A 19,519-nucleotide genomic window follows, 5' to 3' on the forward strand; every position below is an offset into this window, starting at 1 on the left:
CTGCCCACTCTCTCCCTACTTATTCAATATAGTTCTTGAAGTTCTAGCCAGAGCAATCAGACAACAAAAGGAGATCAAGGGGATACAGATCGGAAAAGAAGAGGTCAAAATATCACTATTTGCAGATGACATGATAGTATATTTAAGTGATCCCAAAAGTTCCACCAGAGAACTACTAAAGCTGATAAACAACTTCAGCAAAGTGGCTGGGTATAAAATTAACTCAAATAAATCAGTTGCCTTCCTCTATACAAAAGAGAAACAAGCCGAGAAAGAAATTAGGGAAACGACACCCTTCATAATAGACCCAAATAATATAAAGTACCTCGGTGTGACTTTAACCAAGCAAGTAAAAGATCTGTACAATAAGAACTTCAAGACACTGAGGAAAGAATTTGAAGAAGACCTTAGAAGATGGAAAGATCTCCCATGCTCATGGATTGGCAGGATTAATATAGTAAAAATGGCCATTTTACCAAAAGCAATCTACAGATTCAATGCAATCCCCATCAAAATACCAATCCAATTCTTCAAAGAGTTAGACAGAACAATTTGCAAATTCATCTGGAATAACAAAAAACCCAGGATAGCTAAAGCTATCCTCAACAATAAAAGGACTTCAGGGGGAATCACTATCCCTGAACTCAAGCAGTATTACAGAGCAATAGTGATAAAAACTGCATGGTATTGGTACAGAGACAGACAGATAGACCAATGGAATAGAATTGAAGACCCAGAAATGAACCCACACACCTATGGTCACTTGATTTTTGACAAAGGAGCCAAAACCATCCAATGGAAAAAAGATAGCATTTTCAGCAAATGGTGCTGGTTCAACTGGAGGGCAACATGTAGAAGAATGCAGATCGATCCATGCTTATCACCCTGTACAAAGCTTAAGTCCAAGTGGATCAAGGACCTCCACATCAAACCAGACACACTCAAACTAATAGAATAAAAACTAGGGAAGCATCTGGAACACATGGGCACTGGAAAAAATTTCCTGAACAAAACACCAATGGCTTATGCTCTAAGATCAAGAATCGACAAATGGGATCTCATAAAACTGCAAAGCTTCTGTAAGGCAAAGGACACTGTGGTTAGGACAAAACGGCAACCAACAGATTGGGAAAAGATCTTTACCAATCCTACAACAGATAGAGGCCTTATATCCAAAATATACAAAGAACTCAAGAAGTTAGACCGCAGGGAAACAAATAACCCTATTAAAAAATGGGGTTCAGAGCTAAACAAAGAATTCACAGCTGAGGAATGCCAAATGGCTGAGAAACACCTAAAGAAATGTTCAACATCTTTAGTCATAAGGGAAATGCAAATCAAAACAACCCTGAGATTTCACCTCACACCAGTGAGAATGGCTAAGATCAAAAACTCAGGTGATAGTAGATGCTGGCGAGGATGTGGAGAAAGAGGAACACTCCTTCATTGTTGGTGGGATTGCAGACTGGTAAAACCATTCTGGAAATCAGTCTGGAGGTTCCTCAGAAAATTGGACATTGAACTGCCTGAGGATCCAGCTATACCTCTCTTGGGCATATACCCAAAAGATGCCTCAACATATAAAAGAGACACGTGCTCCACTATGTTCATCGCAGCCTTATTTATAATAGCCAGAAAATGGAAAGAACCCAGATGCCCTTCAACAGAGGAATGGATACAGAAAATGTGGTACATCTACACAATGGAATATTACTCAGCTATCAAAAACAACGAGTTTATGAAATTCGTAGGCAAATGGTTGGAACTGGAAAATATCATCCTGAGTGAGCTAACCCAATCACAGAAAGACATACATGGTATGCACTCATTGATAAGTGGCTATTAGCCCAAATGCTTAAATTACCCTAGATCCCTAGAACAAACGAAACTCAAGACGGATGATCAAAATGTGAATGCTTCACTCCTTCTTTAAATGAGGAAAAAGAATACCCTTGGCAGGGAAGGGAGAGGCAAAGATTAAAACAGAGACTGAAGGAACACCCATTCAGAGCCTGCCCCACATGTGGCCCATACATATACAGCCACCCAATTAGACAAGATGGATGAAGCAAAGAAGTGCAGACCGACAGGAGCCGGATGTAGATCTCTCCTGAGAGACACAGCCAGAATACAGCAAATACAGAGGCGAATGCCAGCAGCAAACCACTGAACTGAGAATAGGTCCCCTATTGAAGGAATCAGAGCAAGAACTGGAAGAGCTTGAAGGGGCTCGAGACCCCAAAAGTACAACAATGCCAAGCAACCAGAGCTTCCAGGGACTAAGCCACTACCTAAAGACTATACATGGACTGACCCTGGACTCTGACCCCATAGGTAGCAATGAATATCCTAGTAAGAGCACCAGTGGAAGGGGAAGCCCTGGGTCCTGCTAAGACTGAACCCCCAGTGAACTAGTCTATGGGGGGAGGGCGGCAATGGGGGGAGGGTTGGGAGGGGAACACCCATAAGGAAGGGGAGGGGGGAGGGGGATGTTTGCCCGGAAACCGGGAAAGGGAATAACACTCGAAATGTATATAAGAAATACTCAAGTTAATAAAAAAAAAAAAAGAAAAGAAAAGAAAGAAATATATCTAATTTAAAAAAAGAATGATGCAAATCAGAAGGTGAAAAACTTCCAATATTACAGTTTTCAGATCAAAATTATCTAATTAAAAGTTTAATATAATGCTGGCGTTTGTATTTCTATCTATGCTGCATATAAGGTCACCATTACTAATAGGGAAGGAATGATTGAAAGGTCACTGCTCTTACAGACAACCAAAGTCCGGTTCCCAGAAATCAGGTCAGGGAGCTTACTTGGCCAAATTCAATGGAGTAAAATTCCTCTTTATTCTGTGCATACCTGCACTTAAATGCATGTACCCATACAAAGACACATATACAATTAAAAATATTTTAAAGCATGAATAATAGTGAAAAACATTTATTATTCATATTGTCTTTCATTTTTCTTTGACAAGGTATGTATTTCACGTTCATAGCGTATTGTATGCTACTTATCATTATTAATTATATTTTACATAAATAAACATTTAGGCACATATTTGCAGGTAGAAATATTTTGATTTATATTCAGTAATTAAAATCATTTATATAGTCTGTCACAGATACTAGAAAGGTTAGCATAAAATGAGAAATTGTCTCACTACTGTTGGGTGTACAGTTTGTATACAGCATAAAAATTACACAACTTACATTTGCCTGTAATAGGCTACCAGATATTTCAACACCATATATATTTAGTTCACCATTTTGTTACCAATTTAAGATATCACATCATATAATGTTACATTTCCATTTGAACTACTAGCCTGCCTAATGTACTACTACAGCGCCATAGCTATTCAGAAACCTGTAATTTACCATATAAACTATAGAGCTTTAATAATAAGGCCTAACAACTGTAAACCTATGAGTGAGACAAAATTTATACTGAAAAACAAAATGACTATGTGCCTTGTTGCAAACGTTTGACAGTAAATAACTGAAATATGTGTGAAAAGAATCTGTCACTCTTTTCACATTTTTTTTAATCTTCTACAGTTGATGCAAATCTTGTAGTGGAAGATCAGGCTATGAATGAGGGCTATACATTCAAGATATGTGGAATCATATACTGAAAAGAAATGGAAAATTTGACATTAGTGTTTACCAGTGAAAACTCATGTTACCTGTGCCCGCACAGCACTCACATTGATTTCAGGATCAGACAGCTTCAGTATTCAAGTGAAACGTAGGCTCATATATACGACCGTACTCCCTAATTTTATATGACAGCTCCTGAGCTGTGTATAGCATACATGAGCCGAAGTAGCACCTGTCTGCTGCAGCCCTTCTGATGGAGAGATTAATATGAGGGTTGCTTCATTTCTACTCTCAGAATGTTATAACACATCTCTTATGGGTTTCCTTAGGCAGAAAAGTCTGGGAAGGGAAATCATAGGAAACATAATTTAGGAAGCCTTCTTGAGAGTTGTCATCTCAGAACAACTGTCATAAAACCTGGACCCAAATAGAGCTCAAGAGCGAAACAAATACTGAAGCCAAGTCATTTCCAGGCATAGGAAACTGCATATGAGCATATTAAACTAAGAAATTCTGACTGACATGAATATCACATGCTTTTTCTATTCCATGAAAGACCATATAAATTATTTGGAGAAAAAAATATAGGCAGAGAACGTGGAAAGACTAATGGTGGATAAATGACTGGTGGATACACATATAAAGGCATCGTATCAAAATTTATTATTTCATACAATACATATACTCAAAGTAAATGAGCATAGGTATGGCAATTATAAACTCACACTAGCCATAATCATTACACAAAGTCTGCACATATAGGAAAAAATAAGAAATAATGACTAGTTGGGGGTCAAGAAAGTGGTAAGCTATAATGTTGGAAAGATGCAGAAAGGTTATTGGAAAAGAACTATCATAATATATTGTATTTAAGTAAGAAACTATTAAACAAAAAGCTATTTATAGATAGGTAGATACATAGATACATAGATAGATTGGTAGATGGTAGATAGATAGGTAGATAGGTAGGTAGATAGATGATAGAGAGACACATGATAGATAGATAGATAGATAGATAGATAGATAGATAGATAGATAGATAGACAGACAGACAGACATAGTAGTTGTAGAGACAGATATAAATGAAGATATTAAGGTTGTCATACTTAGAACAGACATGTGGCAGATATCACACATGTATATATAGGGGCACATTTATTTTCCTGAGATAAGATAATTTCTTTTCCTATGGTTGTTTTTGGCTTTTCTACCTGAATTACATCATATTAATTATAACTTGAATGTTGAGATATAAAGTGATTGCTATTATTTTTTCTCTCTTATCCCTGATTGGGGGAATTAAAGATGAAATACGTTTATAGTAAATGCATTCATAGAAAATGTTTGTGGACTACTTAGAACTATCTCAATTCTGTATTTAAAGCTACATTTGAGATTTCAGGTGATTTTTTGCACATTATGTTCTGCAATTACTGCTCTCCTGTAGTGAAATTAAGTAAATGTGCCAGATATACTCCTTAGTCCATATGCTTGGCAATAATTCAAGGTATAGCTCAGATGCCAATATCCTTAGCCAGTAGATTGACTCCCTCTCTGTTGGCCGAGTCATGGACATGGATAATCTAGGCGGTCTACATTTCAGTTTCTGCTTCTATCCTAATAAAATTACTGTTCGTGCCTACAATGACAGACCATCAGTTTGAGAACAAAATCTATTTCATGCCCTGAAAGCTCACTACTTCAGAATTCTGACACCAACATTTTCTTCTTGGTTACTCAGAATAATAGCAAATGAAAATCTATCCTATCTCTACCACTCAATTTCTACACGGGTGAAAACTAATCATGAGAGACAACAGAATATATGTTGTTAGGACTTAGTGTATATTTCAAATCTTGGGCAACACAGAATCAATTTTACAAGCTTTTGGACCAAGTTCTCACATCAACCAACTTTTTCTAAGGTCCATTTCAAAATACTGTTGAAAACTGCTTCAGGAGGGTGGAGAAAATAGCAAAAGCAATGGACTCCTCAAGTATGAGGTCATTTCTACAATCCATTTGCTGTAAAATGAGCTCTATGGTCAGAGGCATCGAGCAGCATGAGAAAAGATAAGTGACTGTCTATGTTCAGAGATAGTTATTTGAAAGAACTATTGACAGGAAGAAGACAAATCCCTTTCAAGAATAGTTGTCTATTTCACTGACAATGAATCTTCTTGTTGAGTTAGAACAAAGCTTCCCTGATGGGGCTGGTTGCATCTATCAGCTTGCCAAAATGCATCTGGCTGATAGCCCTGGGGGAATCTCTGAATCAGGGCTGATCCTGGCTGTTATCAGGCAGGACATTTTACATGGACAACAGCCACATCTATCTTTGGGAGCAGAGACCCATGTTTCTTATCTCATGGTCATTTTATATCCCTGACACTATGGGTACTTCATTTCTGAGGGGTATTAGACATTGATAAAAATGGCTGTGTGAGTGAATTATTGAAATTCTCTCAAGGCATCACAGCCTCATAGCTATTACATTTTCCTTTGTTGACGAAGAGCTTGTGATACAAGTCTGTTCACATTATGTGCTCACTTGAGTTCAAGTTACCTTCAAGATATTTCATCAAATATTGACAGTGTTTGCCAAGTGTGTTCTGTGAATAGTTCTTGTAAGTCAAACTGTTGGTCACAGCTCATAAACCAGAGCTTACCGCTAGATCAGTTACTGACACCTCGATACAAGTGTAAGATCACTTTAACACTTGGAAAATCTGCCACCAAAAGTATTTCTACCACTTATCATTCTTAAGAACCACACTGGGGGCGTGGGGGAGGTTGGTTTCTTCACAGTGGTAGCAAAACATAATGCAAAACCATGTGTCAACCAAAGTCATTGGTTCTTACTCAACATGCTGAACAAAAATGTCAGATGAGAAAGTACGAAGAGAAATATAGCAAAAAGAAAACCCATAGATATTTAGGTCTCTTATTTGACAAAGTATTTCTGTCTCAAGAGTATGTTAGATCTACACTCACACATACATTTTTCTTTTGACCAGGTAAAAAACGAATGCTTGTTTTGTATTTCTTTAGAAAATGCTTAGCTTTTTTTGAAGGAAAAAATCCATTCAATGCTGTCTTGGTAACCAACATTGCAGTCTAGAAAAAGTTTCTATTATGTGGAACTTTAGGAAGATGTCTGGTAATAGGCTTTTGTACACCACACCCTAAGAATTTGTGTTGTAATACATTAAGCCTGTATTTACAATCTCTCTACTTGGAATGACTCTATAAGAAAATATGTTTGGTCATATAGCCCACTGGGTCAAATTTGGTGCTGACTTCCAAGACATAGTTACAGCTTCCAAATTCAAAAGAAGCTTATTATGTCTTGAACTGGTATCTAAGAAAAGACAACTATAAGGAATGAATATAGTCAATGTTGGGAGCCTCTGTAATTTCATGGAATTTGCTTTACCTGTCTCATATCTTTTTTTTTTTTTTTGGTTCTTTTTTTCGGAGCTGGGGACCGAACCCAGGGCCTTGCGCTTCCTAGGTAAGCGCTCTACCACTGAGCTAAATCCCCAGCCCCACCTGTCTCATATCTTATATTCTTAGAGGTGTTGCTTCAACTCCTTCAGCAGGTCCAGTGTATATAGTAGGAAAGCTATGCTTCTCTGTGTAAAAGAATAAGTCTTCAATCTAATGGAAGAAAAGATATTTATTATGCCCATGGATATGAAACATTTTTTTTTAAATTTTCAGTTCTGGTGTAAACTCATCTAATGGTCGCCATTAATAGATAAATAAAAGATAATGTGTTTCCAAATCACAGCTTTGTACCATGGGGTCAAATGCTATGTTAAGCTGACCTGGGGCTCCAAACATCTTTGGAAAATTAGACAAAACGATCCTTTGTTACTTTCCAAAATCTATCTGCTTCTACAAATGTCACCCAGGTTATTCAAGTAGTTGTACAGCATAGATCAGTATACAGAAATCTTTTCAGTGATTCATTCTGGTACAGATGTCTCCAGTAACTTTAAGACATAATCCCTTCTAACATTTGCCTGCTGCTTTCCCAAGGAACCAGGGGACTCCCTGGCCCCTTCTTAAGCACTGTCGGTTTTTAAGCAGTTATATTTCACCTCACTGTCTGGATATGCTTGTCTTCACATATCTAATTATACATTTTTCAAGATAGGAAAATAATGGGGGGATGGTCTTGGGGAACCACTGGGCTGCATCTGTCATCTACTAAATGGAAATGGTATTAATTGTTTTGATTTTGTCTCTGATTTGGAGTCTAATAAGGCATGTTGATTTTTTTCAGAATTAACATTATTCTTGAGTTGATACCATTTTCCAACTGATTTTTATTCATCTTTAATTAATCTACAATCTATCCTTGTTGAATCACTACAAGTTCCTTGTGAGTGATGGGTAAAATATTCATAACACATGCATTTGAACTATTATGGGCTCATTGCACACTGAAGTTAAGTGTCCTCCATACTTAAGAAGCTTGGGGTCTGTGAACTATCTTGAGACATAGTACTGAGAGATCATAGCACGATTGGAGTCATGCTTATGTTCTCTGGCCCCAAATAACTCACTTCACATGGTAAGTGACACTTTTGTAACAATTCTTATCTGTTCCTGTTTCAAGATTATCACATCAGGGAGATGTATCTTCTTGTCAATCAATTGTGATCTCTGTGGGCCAGATTATTCTGATTATCTCATTGACAGTGAAGTCCATGAAAATAATGCTACTTGCTTTGTTTTAGAATTTTTGATATGCTAAAATCAGGAGACTAGTTCAATGTTGGGATTCACAGCTCTCACAGTGAACAAAAATTTTGCTTCATCCTTCATATGAAGAGACAGAAGATGGACACAAACCCACACTAAAGGGAAGCAGTCTCCCTAGGATATTTGATATCTTCATTTATCCCAATAAGTTTAATTTAAATTAACCTTTAGTTACATTCAGATTTCACCCTAGTATAATTTTCTGGCCAGACTGTTAGCGTTCACTTAGGATGCAGCTTCTAGGATTAGTGGGCCCAGGTACATTAACTAGTTGTGTTTCAAATTTATATTCCATCACATGGTCCCTAGAACTCTGCAAGTAAAATTTGTCTGTCATGTAAGTTGCTATAAGTTACAGAATTTCTGATGTGTTTGATCTCAAGGCAATTAAATAAATGTACTTCTTTAAAGGAAAATTTCTTCCTTATGACATATATTTTTCAAGCGAAGAAGAAATCTTAGGGAACATAGGCAGAAAAACTTCCTTTCACTGGCAAGGAAGGCTGTGCAGAATTTGAGGATCCAATTGAACTGTATTAAGTAAGGACAATGCCCTTCAACTTTCTTCTAACCAGTTCTGATTATATGTTTATCTAAACTTTAAAATCCCAAAAGGTTGAGAGTCCAGTTTATAACTAATTTTATGTTCAGCTTTTAATTTTATCTCTGCTTTTTCAATATTTTTTGAACAGCTACCTAAAATACGAATTAGTTTTAGGCAGACACAGATGAATTTTTTTTATGTTGTCTTTAAATTGGGGTCAACAGCAGTGATTGTAGATTTTCCGTGTTTTTGATGCACCTATAGGCAGCCATTGTATATAGTTATACTAATTTTAACTTTTTGTGAGAAAAGTGTTTATTTATTCAAAATCATATTCCCCTAAGAGTGTTTTATTTATTGAGCAAGGATATTTATTTTTCCAGTAGATTTTCTTCCTTTAGGCAGAGAGTCGATACTGTCTTCATATCAAAGAAAGTAGATAAACAATTCCCCGAAAAAAAATTAAAAAAAAAATTCATAGATCAAAGTTCTGTTTTCTGTAATTAATTCTTTGAATAAAATCTACATCTTTTAGTGGTCAAATAAAAAACTAGAATCAGTAAATAAAATGCCAAGATTGATCAATGTTCTAATTTTCTTTAGCTTGATATTGGTGAATGAACACTGTATGAGACAAGCCAGGCCAAGAAAACCAGTAATTTTCATTTTCTGTAGTTTTGATTGGGGCTAATTTTAGTAGAGATTAATGGCTCCACCTTTGTCTCCTCAGAAATTCTGTATATGCAATTACTTTATATTATTTCTGTAAATTATTCATTTCTTGTTTAACCTGGAATGAATTCACATTAAAAAGATTTTTCCGCTTATTTTCATGTTTATTTTAGTGTTTACGTTTCTGTTATTGCCTTCATTTGCTCCATATTTTGCCATATCTTCATAATCACCTCTGTGGATTTATGTCCATGGCTCTCCATGGTAATTACACAGTTCATATTCTTGAAGAAATTGATGCACCCTTACTCAAGGATCTAACTCAAGAAGCACAAAGAACCACAAAGATTTGTTGGTGGAATAAGTGCCATGTTGTGGCTCTTCCAGATATTTTCTAGGTTTTTATTTATTTTATTTTTATTTATTTATCTATTCTATATATTTGTGTACATGTAGCTTTATGTGTTGATGAGGACATTTGTTTTCAGATTACCACATCACCTAAATACCCAGCACACAGTGGTATTTACAGAGAATTTTGTAACAATTCTCATTTTATAGTTTGGAGTTCCCATTCAAGCTCCTCTTGCAGCCATCGAGAAGGAGCCACCCTCTGATGTGCCTTTATTTTAAGCAAGTTACTATGAACGAGTTACTACACTTCTACTTGGTGCCAAACAAAATGTGTCATCGAGCATAGCAAAAATGTAGGAAAATGTGATATACAGCTTATTCACTGATAGATGTAAGGGAGGACAAATAGATAGAAAGATATATGTTGACATTGGGGGAAAAATGAGCTGTCAGCAAGGAATTGGACAGAAGCATCTCACAAGAATCCAAGAAAATTAACATTTCTTTTCTACATTTCTTTTCTACATCCTTGTTAATGTAAAAACAATATTCTTTTTCTACATAGAAATATTATCTCAAAATTGCAACCAATCAGGCTTAAGTCCTTAATGATTTAACATCAGGAAGTGTATTACATGCCTCTTTTTTTTGACATTGTGACTATGTTTAATTATTAATTTCTGGCAGAACTTTGTATTCCCTTTTCATAAAGCCTTAAATAATTTCATTTGTCTTGAGTGCTTACATTGTTTCTTTGTTGATTTTTGCCTTTATGTTCAAAACGTCTCTTTACTAAACAAAACATATGCTCTTGTCTTTGGAAAAATCCTTCAGTTCAGCACAGTGTAAACAGAACAGTCGGAATTTGGATGATAGGATCCCTTTTTACTTGTTGGTGCAGTTACCATTGTCCTACCCTTTACCTTAGTGTCTCTTGTTCTTCCTTACAAAAGGAACAAGTGAGACATTGACATTGTCATGGCTTCTAAATTCTTAGGATATTATAACTTTTTTTTTATTAACTTGAGTATTTCTTATATACATTTCGAGTGTTATTCCCTTTCCCAGTTTCCGGGCAAACGTCCCCCTCCCCCCTCCCTTTCCTTATGGGTGTTCCCTTCCCCACCCTCCCCCCATTGCCGCCCTCCCCCCAACAGTCTAGTTCACTGGGGGTTCATTCTTGGCAGGACCCAGGGCTTCCCCTTCCACTGGTGCTCTTACTAGGATATTCATTGCTACCTATGGGGTCAGAGTCCAGGGTCAGTCCATGTATAGTCTTTAGTTAGTGGCTTAGTCCCTGGAAGCTCTGGTTGCTTGGCATTGTTGTACATATGGGGTCTCGAGCCCCTTCAAGCTCTTCCAGTTCTTTCTCTGATTCCTTCAACGGGGGTCCTATTCTCAGTTCAGTGGTTTGCTGCTGGCATTCGCCTCTGTATTTGCTGTATTCTGGCTGTGTCTCTCAGGAGCGATCTACATCCGGCTCCTGTTGGTCTGCACTTCTTTGCTTCATCCATCGTGTCTAATTGGGTGGCTCTATATGTATGGGCCACATGTGGGGCAGGCTCTGAATGGGTGTTCCTTCAGTCTCTGTTTTAATCTTTGCCTCTCTCTTACATGCCTCTTTAGATGTCTTCTGATAGTCTGAGAATACAGTTAGCTTTGTACAGTAGAAGTAGCATTCATCAAATACTCTTGTGACCTAGACTTACGTCTTTTTAGTGTAACATTGTCACGAGGTCTTTAAGAGACACCTTACATTATTAGATTTCTTAGCCATCCTCTGATGGCACTAAGTTTAAAATTTATCAAAGTGCTATATATGCCTGTTGTGAAAGAAGATTAACGGTGTCAATACTCTGATATAATTTTATACATATGGTGTAATGTCTCTGTACCTGAGTACCTTTCTTCCTCTTAGTGCTCTAGCTTAAATATAAATAACTATGTTTCTTAGACCTCAAATCTTCATAGTAGATAGTCTTGGAGTTTTTTCCAAACATAAGTCTTAGTTTAGACTAAGCCAAATTTAAAAAAAAAAATTATACTCTGCAAGTCGGTTGTCAGCAACTACATAGATTTGTGCCTCTGTTCCCTGGTTGATGAAACATGGGATTTTCTAAAAGTTGTGTGCTTATTTTTATACAGAGTGTACAACAAATTTCAGAATAAAATGAAGGTAGGGCAATATTTCAAAATGTTAATTGAATGAGCAACATACATTTCTCACCTATTGATAGAGTTGATAATATGCTGAAAGTCAGAGTTTAGAAGGCACAAGGGGCATGATAATGTTTTAAGTAGTGAAATAGATATACTAAATATGACAATCTCCAGTACTTGGTACTTATTATGCATCCAAACTTAAAGTTGATATAAGAAAAGCAAATCATTGATGCTTTTAAAACATTAGTATCTATTAGCAATATTTCTATTTTATACTCAGTAAACCTAAGGAACTGTCTTTATGAGACTTATAGAGATGGCAAGGTATCTAAAAAGGAAAAATATGGATAATAAAAAGCCTTATAATTAAACTTAAGGCCTCTTAAATACAAGAAGATTGATGGCTGGTACTGTAAATCAAGGCAACTACCCATGGCTTTTGAAGCCATAGATCCTAGATGAGATTATACTACTGCTCATTTCCCAAACCAGCATGACTTTTAACTGTATTCTAAATACGAATCTTGTACCCACAGATAGGGGTAGGTCTCACTCCTTATTGAAGAAAATACCTGAGGACCCATCTGCACCACTCCTGGGCTTATAACCAAAAAGATGCTCCAATATATAATAATGTGTCCACATGCTCTACTATGTTCATCGCAGCCTTATTTATAATAGCCAGAAGCTGGAAAGAACCCAGATGCCCTTCAACAGAAGAATGGATACAGAAAATGTGGTACATTTACATAATGGAGTACTACTCAGCTATTAAAAACAATGACTTCATGAAATTGATAGGCAAATGGGTGGAACTAGAAAATGTCATCCTGAGTGAGGTAACCCAGTCACAAAAGAACACACATGGTATGCACTCACTGATAAGTGGCTATTAGCCCAAAAGCTTGGATTACCCAAGATATAATCCACAAACCACATGAAGCTCAAGAAGAAGGAAGACCACAGTAAGGATGCTTCAGTCCTTCTTAGAAGGGAGAACAAAATACTCACAGGAGGAAATACAGAGACAAAGTGTGGAGCAGAGACTGAAGGGAAGGCCATCCAGAGACTGCCCCACCTGATCCATATACAGACACCAAACCCATACACAATTGGGGATGCGAAGAAGTGCTTTCTGACAAGTCCCTGATATAGCTGTCCCCTGAGAGACTTTTCCAGAGCCTGACAAACACAGAGGCAGATGCTCTCAGGCACCCTTGGGACTGAGAACTGGGTCCCCAATGGTGATATTAGAGAAAGGACTAAAGGAGCTGAAGGAGTTTGCAACCTCATAGAAAGAACAAAAATATTAATCAATCAGACTCCCCCAGAACTGCCAGGAACTAAACCACTAAACAAAGAGTACACTTCACTTGGAAAGACCCATGGCACCCGCCGCATGTGTAGCAGAGGATGGCATTGTCTGACATCAGTGGGAGGAGAGGCCCTTGGTCCTGTGAAGGCTTGATGCCCCAATGTAGGGGAACGCCAGGGTGAGGAGGCAGGAGTGGGTGAGTGTGGGAGCACCCTCATAGAAGCAGGGGGAAGGAGTATGAGATACGGAGTTTCCAGAACAGAAGAAACCAGAAAAGGGGATAACCTATGAAATGCAAGTAAATGAAATATCCAATTCTAAAAACTTTTTGTGTGCAACGGGTCATTCCAGAAACCCATAACTTGATCAAACTTCAGAGAAAAATGAATGACCCATTAAGAGGAAAGGGTCAATATATTTTCCATATAATTTCTACACCTAACTCTCAGGGGATACAGCCAGAAGAGGCAGAAGGAAAATCATAGGATCCAAGCAACCAAGAATTCCACTGCAGGATAGTGTCTCCAATTATGACAGGAAAGCAGAACCCTTGAAATCTCAGCAATATGCCTATATAAGCCCTGAGAAATGACCATCAGTTGGCATTCCAGCAATGGAGAAAGCTTGCAAAACTCCTCTCTAGATGAAGAGTAATTGATATTTAATTACTGACAAGAGATGAAGTATCACCCTTCTAATGAAATGAGACACCTAACAGGGTATCCAATTCTATGGCCAGCCCAAAATCCACAACTACATAGGAACAACCCTTAATAATTTAGAAAGTTGTGTGTGTATATCAACTGGTATAATACACACACACACACACACACACACACACACACACACACACACATACTCACACACATACTCACACACACACTCACACACACACAGAATAAGAGAACATGAGTTTGCGAAAGAATGAGAGGGCCATGAGAAAGAAGGAGGGAAACAGTATACATATATATTACTTATGAAATTCTCAAAAACATAAAAATGTTAAAATAACTTGAGCAAGATTAAACAACTATCACATTTAGAGAAATGGAGGTTATTTAAGTACAGTGTTCACAGAGGTTTGGTTGCACTCTGTAGAAGAGCGCTGCTTAATACAACTTATGTTTGTCCCTCACATAATAGTTCACGCACAACCAGCAGACTGGCTACTTAGAAGGTTAGTTACCACAGTAAGAAGTTGATGCAAGATTATTTTAACTATTCTTTTGTGATCTTCTTAAGAATTTGAAGAAGAAATTAAATAAAATAAAAACTAGGGATTAAAGTGGCTAAATTATTCTGCTCAGTTACAAGCCAACAGACCATTGTCATTTTTATGGTCGTTATATTTGATTCACAATACTTTCCAGAATTCTAAAACTATAGTATATGAGTGAGGCTCACTGTCTTGTAAGAATGAAAGGTGCCTTCTCTAGTCTGTCCTAAGGTGCCCTAGAAACAGTTGCTCTTAACAAGTCTGGGAAAAACAGTTGCAGTGCTACATAATGTCTATGAAAGTGAGCTTTAAAGAGAGTATAGAGGATACCAAAGCACAGTGGGAGGCCTATAACATGGCTCCTTACTAACTTGAAGTAAGCTTCCCTCCACCCTTGCAGTTGTGACGTCTGAGAAGTAGCAGCTCTACTTGAACAAAAATCTCATGCTGTGAGTGAGGAAAGCTTCCCTGCTAAAAGAGCTCTAGTGAGGGTAATCAGAGTGCTTGTTAAACCCCTGCCAGGCTCCCTCCCTCCTTCTCCCCCTCCCTCCCACTTACCCCACTTTGTTCAGTTCATCTGTACCTGTTTCTGTATATTTACATGCAGCAAAAGGATAAAGTCAACAGCATAGTATGTTGAAGAGTTCAGTTATAATTATGAAATTGTAAATAACAAACACAGAACGAATCATACTATTAGAGGAAGTAGTCCTTTTTCTTATTTTAATTTGACACATATTCTAATAAAGTCTGAAGTATTTGCGTGCCTCGCTGCTTATTTGATGTGTTTATCTTTAGCAAATATAATGAATTTCAATAGGTGTTTGCATGGATTGTATTTATGCTTTATTTGCATCTGAATGTACATCAAGAAACTCATGTAACTAGATCAAAGGAATGGTAGAGTAAATCTTGTGTTCCTGTTTTCTCCTGTTTTTGCCTGTTTTTCTGTATACCAGCCAAAGGCAGGTACTCAATATCTCAGTCTGACATCTCTCTCACCTGGGAGAAATAACTCCCAGTGTTTGCTGTGGGCAGGACATTTACCTTTATGGCACAGGCACAGGATCTTTACTGATAATTTTGGTTTTCTTCAGGCTACCCTCTCTTAATCTGATTGACTTCAGAGTTCCTTGGTCCACTGACAACAATAACAATCTTTCCACTATGTTAAGAAACAAAGGTATTTCTGGGATTTTTCTCTTAGTCAAGATTCTTCCACATATTGGGTGGGAAAAAACTGTTAGTTTTTCCCAGTGTTGAGTTTTGTTTTCCCTTTTCACTGAGCATCCCACAAAATGTGAAGATATGTCTTTACCAAATAATTGTTGAAAACTTAAAACATGCGCACAAGGGATTGTGACCCTAATCAACCCTCCATCACCCTCTGCTACGTTTCTTCCCCTCTTTTTCTCCATTTTCATTCCCATGTAGAGAGACTTAATTCTCATGCACCCATGCCTTCATTCCCATATCACTTTTCTATGTAAAGGTTGAAGTATCTTCTGGAAACATTAGCCTCCGGAGCCACGGAATCTTGGTCCACAAACTTGAGCTTCTATTCAACATATACTTTCCCTCTTCTCCTTTTTAATGTGAAAATTGGCTATATTTGTGTTACTGATTTATATATATATATATATATATATATATATATATATATATATAAAATTTCATTTGATCTACTGCATCCACATCATTTCTGACTACCTCTTATATTCTAATTCACACTATGAATTGGACTGACATTGTGTTTTAAACTGAGTAGATAAAGACACCATGCATGTCAGACTTGGGGCTCAGGGGCTCTTGATCTGAATCTAAATTGAAAGTCTTTCGCATGAGGACTAACATTTATTTTACCAGTGGCATGCCAACTCCCGAAGGAAAGAGGCAACCACAGTCTTGCCCAACTAGATGCTTCAAGACCACAACAGTGACCAATGTGGTATGATAACCCAAGCATTTGCACCAAACCTTAGTAGTGACAAACTGCTTTCTAAATGGAATAAAGACCTACTCCACAAGAGGAAGGCATGTCTGATACTGGAACCCTTCTCAACTACCCAGTGCTCGTGAAGATACGGATTTTGGATAAGAACGTACAACCGATACTGCGCAAAACCAGCATAATTTCTAACTAAATTCTAGAATTTGTCCTTATCCTCATAGATAAATTTGATCTTTTTTCTTCACTTAGGAAACTTCTCTTTACAGCAGATGGAGATCATTACCAAAACCCAATACCAATAGAATTGTGGAGTTGTAGAGCCTAGGCCCAAAGGATACATATAAAACACCACACCAAAGAGTCTGAGATCAGTGGAGAAGAGACAGACAGATAAGACAAACAAAACAAAACAAAAGAAATCAAAGATATATACAGTTTGCTGTGATACTGTGTCTTCTCATACTGTCAGAAGCTGCACCCATACAGTTTCAGCACCCTGGATGAGCAAACACGTACTGAACAAGGACAGGAACGATAGATAAGCTAAATGGGTGGGGAAGCTCCTTCAGCTTCAACCCTGCATAGAAACACCATAGGAAATTAAAGAATGCCGAGAGTAGGACAGAAATAGTCTTCCCAGGAAAGAGCACACCAGTAACAGATGGCCATCCTTGAAAATATACACACCTGTAACATTATACAGACTGAAGGAGTTGTACATTATAAATATGCATATATACAGATATACATATACACATACATAGAGAAGCATATACATACAAAGATATAGATGATTAGATATAGATGCAGATCTAGATATTGATGATATAGATATATATAGAAATAAATATATAAAAAGTTAGTGAAAATGAGACCAGGAATTTGAAAAAGAGCCAGGTGGGTTTATGAGAGGCCATGCAAGGATGTAAGAAAGGACGAGTGATATAACTGTATGTCCAGCACACTCACGTCTAAATTTATCTCAGGTAATCATCTACAACAAGTATTATTTATGATTTTTGTATGTAATGTACAATTATAACTCATTTAGAATAAACAGATGATACAGATGGAAAATTTAATTATCAACATAATGAATTAATATGTATGATTTAATATTACTACCTAGGTAATATTTAACAAAAGGAGACAATTAATACAACCTAAAAATATATCAAAAGTGGTTAAAAATAAGAGATATTTTGTATCTTGTAAAATGAGCAGGAAAACATTTGACATAGAAACAACAAATTAACACAATGACTTAAGTCTTGTATAAGTTCTAAATTTGACTTTTAATTTTCAATATTATCAAATATTTTAAATATAATTATACAGATATGCATTTTTCAAAACTTATGGGAGATTGGACATTAAAGTATATGTAATAATGTAGAATTCAAAACATGTACATAACTCAAACACTGGATATTAAAATATTTTAAATAAAATTTAATGTATATCACCCAATATGTTGCAGTGTTTAGCTATCCTTCACAGTAATAAACTACCAACATCTTACTCAGAATATATTTTATGATTTAAGGGTCCTTTGCCAGAACAAATATATGACTATAAATTAAGTATAAAAACATAATCCAGGATCTTGTTACACCATTATATAAATTGTTTGTCTTTTTGTTGAGAACTAATACACATCTTATAGCTCAGGCTGTCCTGGAACTCCATATGAAGCTCATGGTGACCTTAAACTTTTTGTTTGTTTTTTTATTTTGGGTTTTTTTTTTCATTTTTTTATTGGATATTTTCTTTACCTTCATTTCGAATATTATCCCTTTCCCAGTTTCCCTCCAGAAACCCCCTATCCCATGCCCTTACTCCCTGCCTTCATAAGGTTGCACCCCCACCCACCCACCCACTCCTGCCTTCCTGCCCTGGCATCCCACTTTGGATGGTGATTTAGTCCCTGGGAGCTCTAGAGTGTCTGGTTGGTTAAATTGTTCTCCCAATTTTGTTGCAAACCCCCTCAGCTACCTTAGTTCTTTCTCTAACTCCTCCAAGGAGGATCCCATTCTCAGTCCAATAGTTGGCTGCGAATATCCACCTCTGAATCTGTCAGGTTCTGGCAGAGCCTCTCAGGAGACAGCTATATTGGAAAACCTTTACAGGTCAGCATGCACCTCTTGGCATCCCCAATAGTGTCTGGGTTTGGTGACTGCATGTGAGATGCATCCCCATGTGTGGCAGTCTCTGGATGGCCTTTCCTTCAGTCTCTGCTCCACACTTTGTCTCTATATTTCCTCTTGTGAGGAGTATTTTGTTCCCCCTCCTAAGAAGGACTGAAACAACCACACTAAAGAAAGAATATTAAGAGCAGTGAGGGAGTTTAGGCTTCCAGCACAATCCTGCTTTATCCTTCCCATTGCTGAGACTCTGGGCATGTGCCAGAAGTCTCTGTGCTATGCTTACTAGAAGGTATTCATGTAAAAACAGTATTTATAATTCTTGCATATAATATATAATTACATCCACTTCGAAAGAACTAAATAAGCCATAGTTAGAATAGGGTAGAGAATTTGTATTATTAACAGAATGAGATAGAGCTAGAATGAATGAATGAAGGTTACTACTTAGGCATATAGGTCATGAGAGGGGAAAATTATTATAGGTTAGAACTTTGCCAAAGTTATTACATTTCTTGCTATAGTTTTCTGAGAAAAGTGTACTGAAATTTGGAGCATGGTGTAAAGTGAAAGCTAAATATTCAATATGACTGTCTCGATGGTGAGTTATCAGAGGGGTTTATCACTCTGAGGTGTGCATGTACATTAGAATAGAGCACGGGACATGGCCCTTAGAGAACTTACCTCATGGCTAAAGCTGGGGAAGGTTTGAATGAGGGAAACAGTAGCCAGTGTAGAACCGTAGTCTTGTAAATACAATCCGTGAAGAAGTTTTAGCAAA

The sequence above is a fragment of the Rattus norvegicus genome, chromosome 15 (genome assembly GCF_021556685.1).
Source record: "Rattus norvegicus strain SHRSP/BbbUtx chromosome 15, alternate assembly SHRSP_T2T, whole genome shotgun sequence".
Taxonomy (NCBI): Eukaryota; Metazoa; Chordata; class Mammalia; order Rodentia; family Muridae; genus Rattus; species Rattus norvegicus.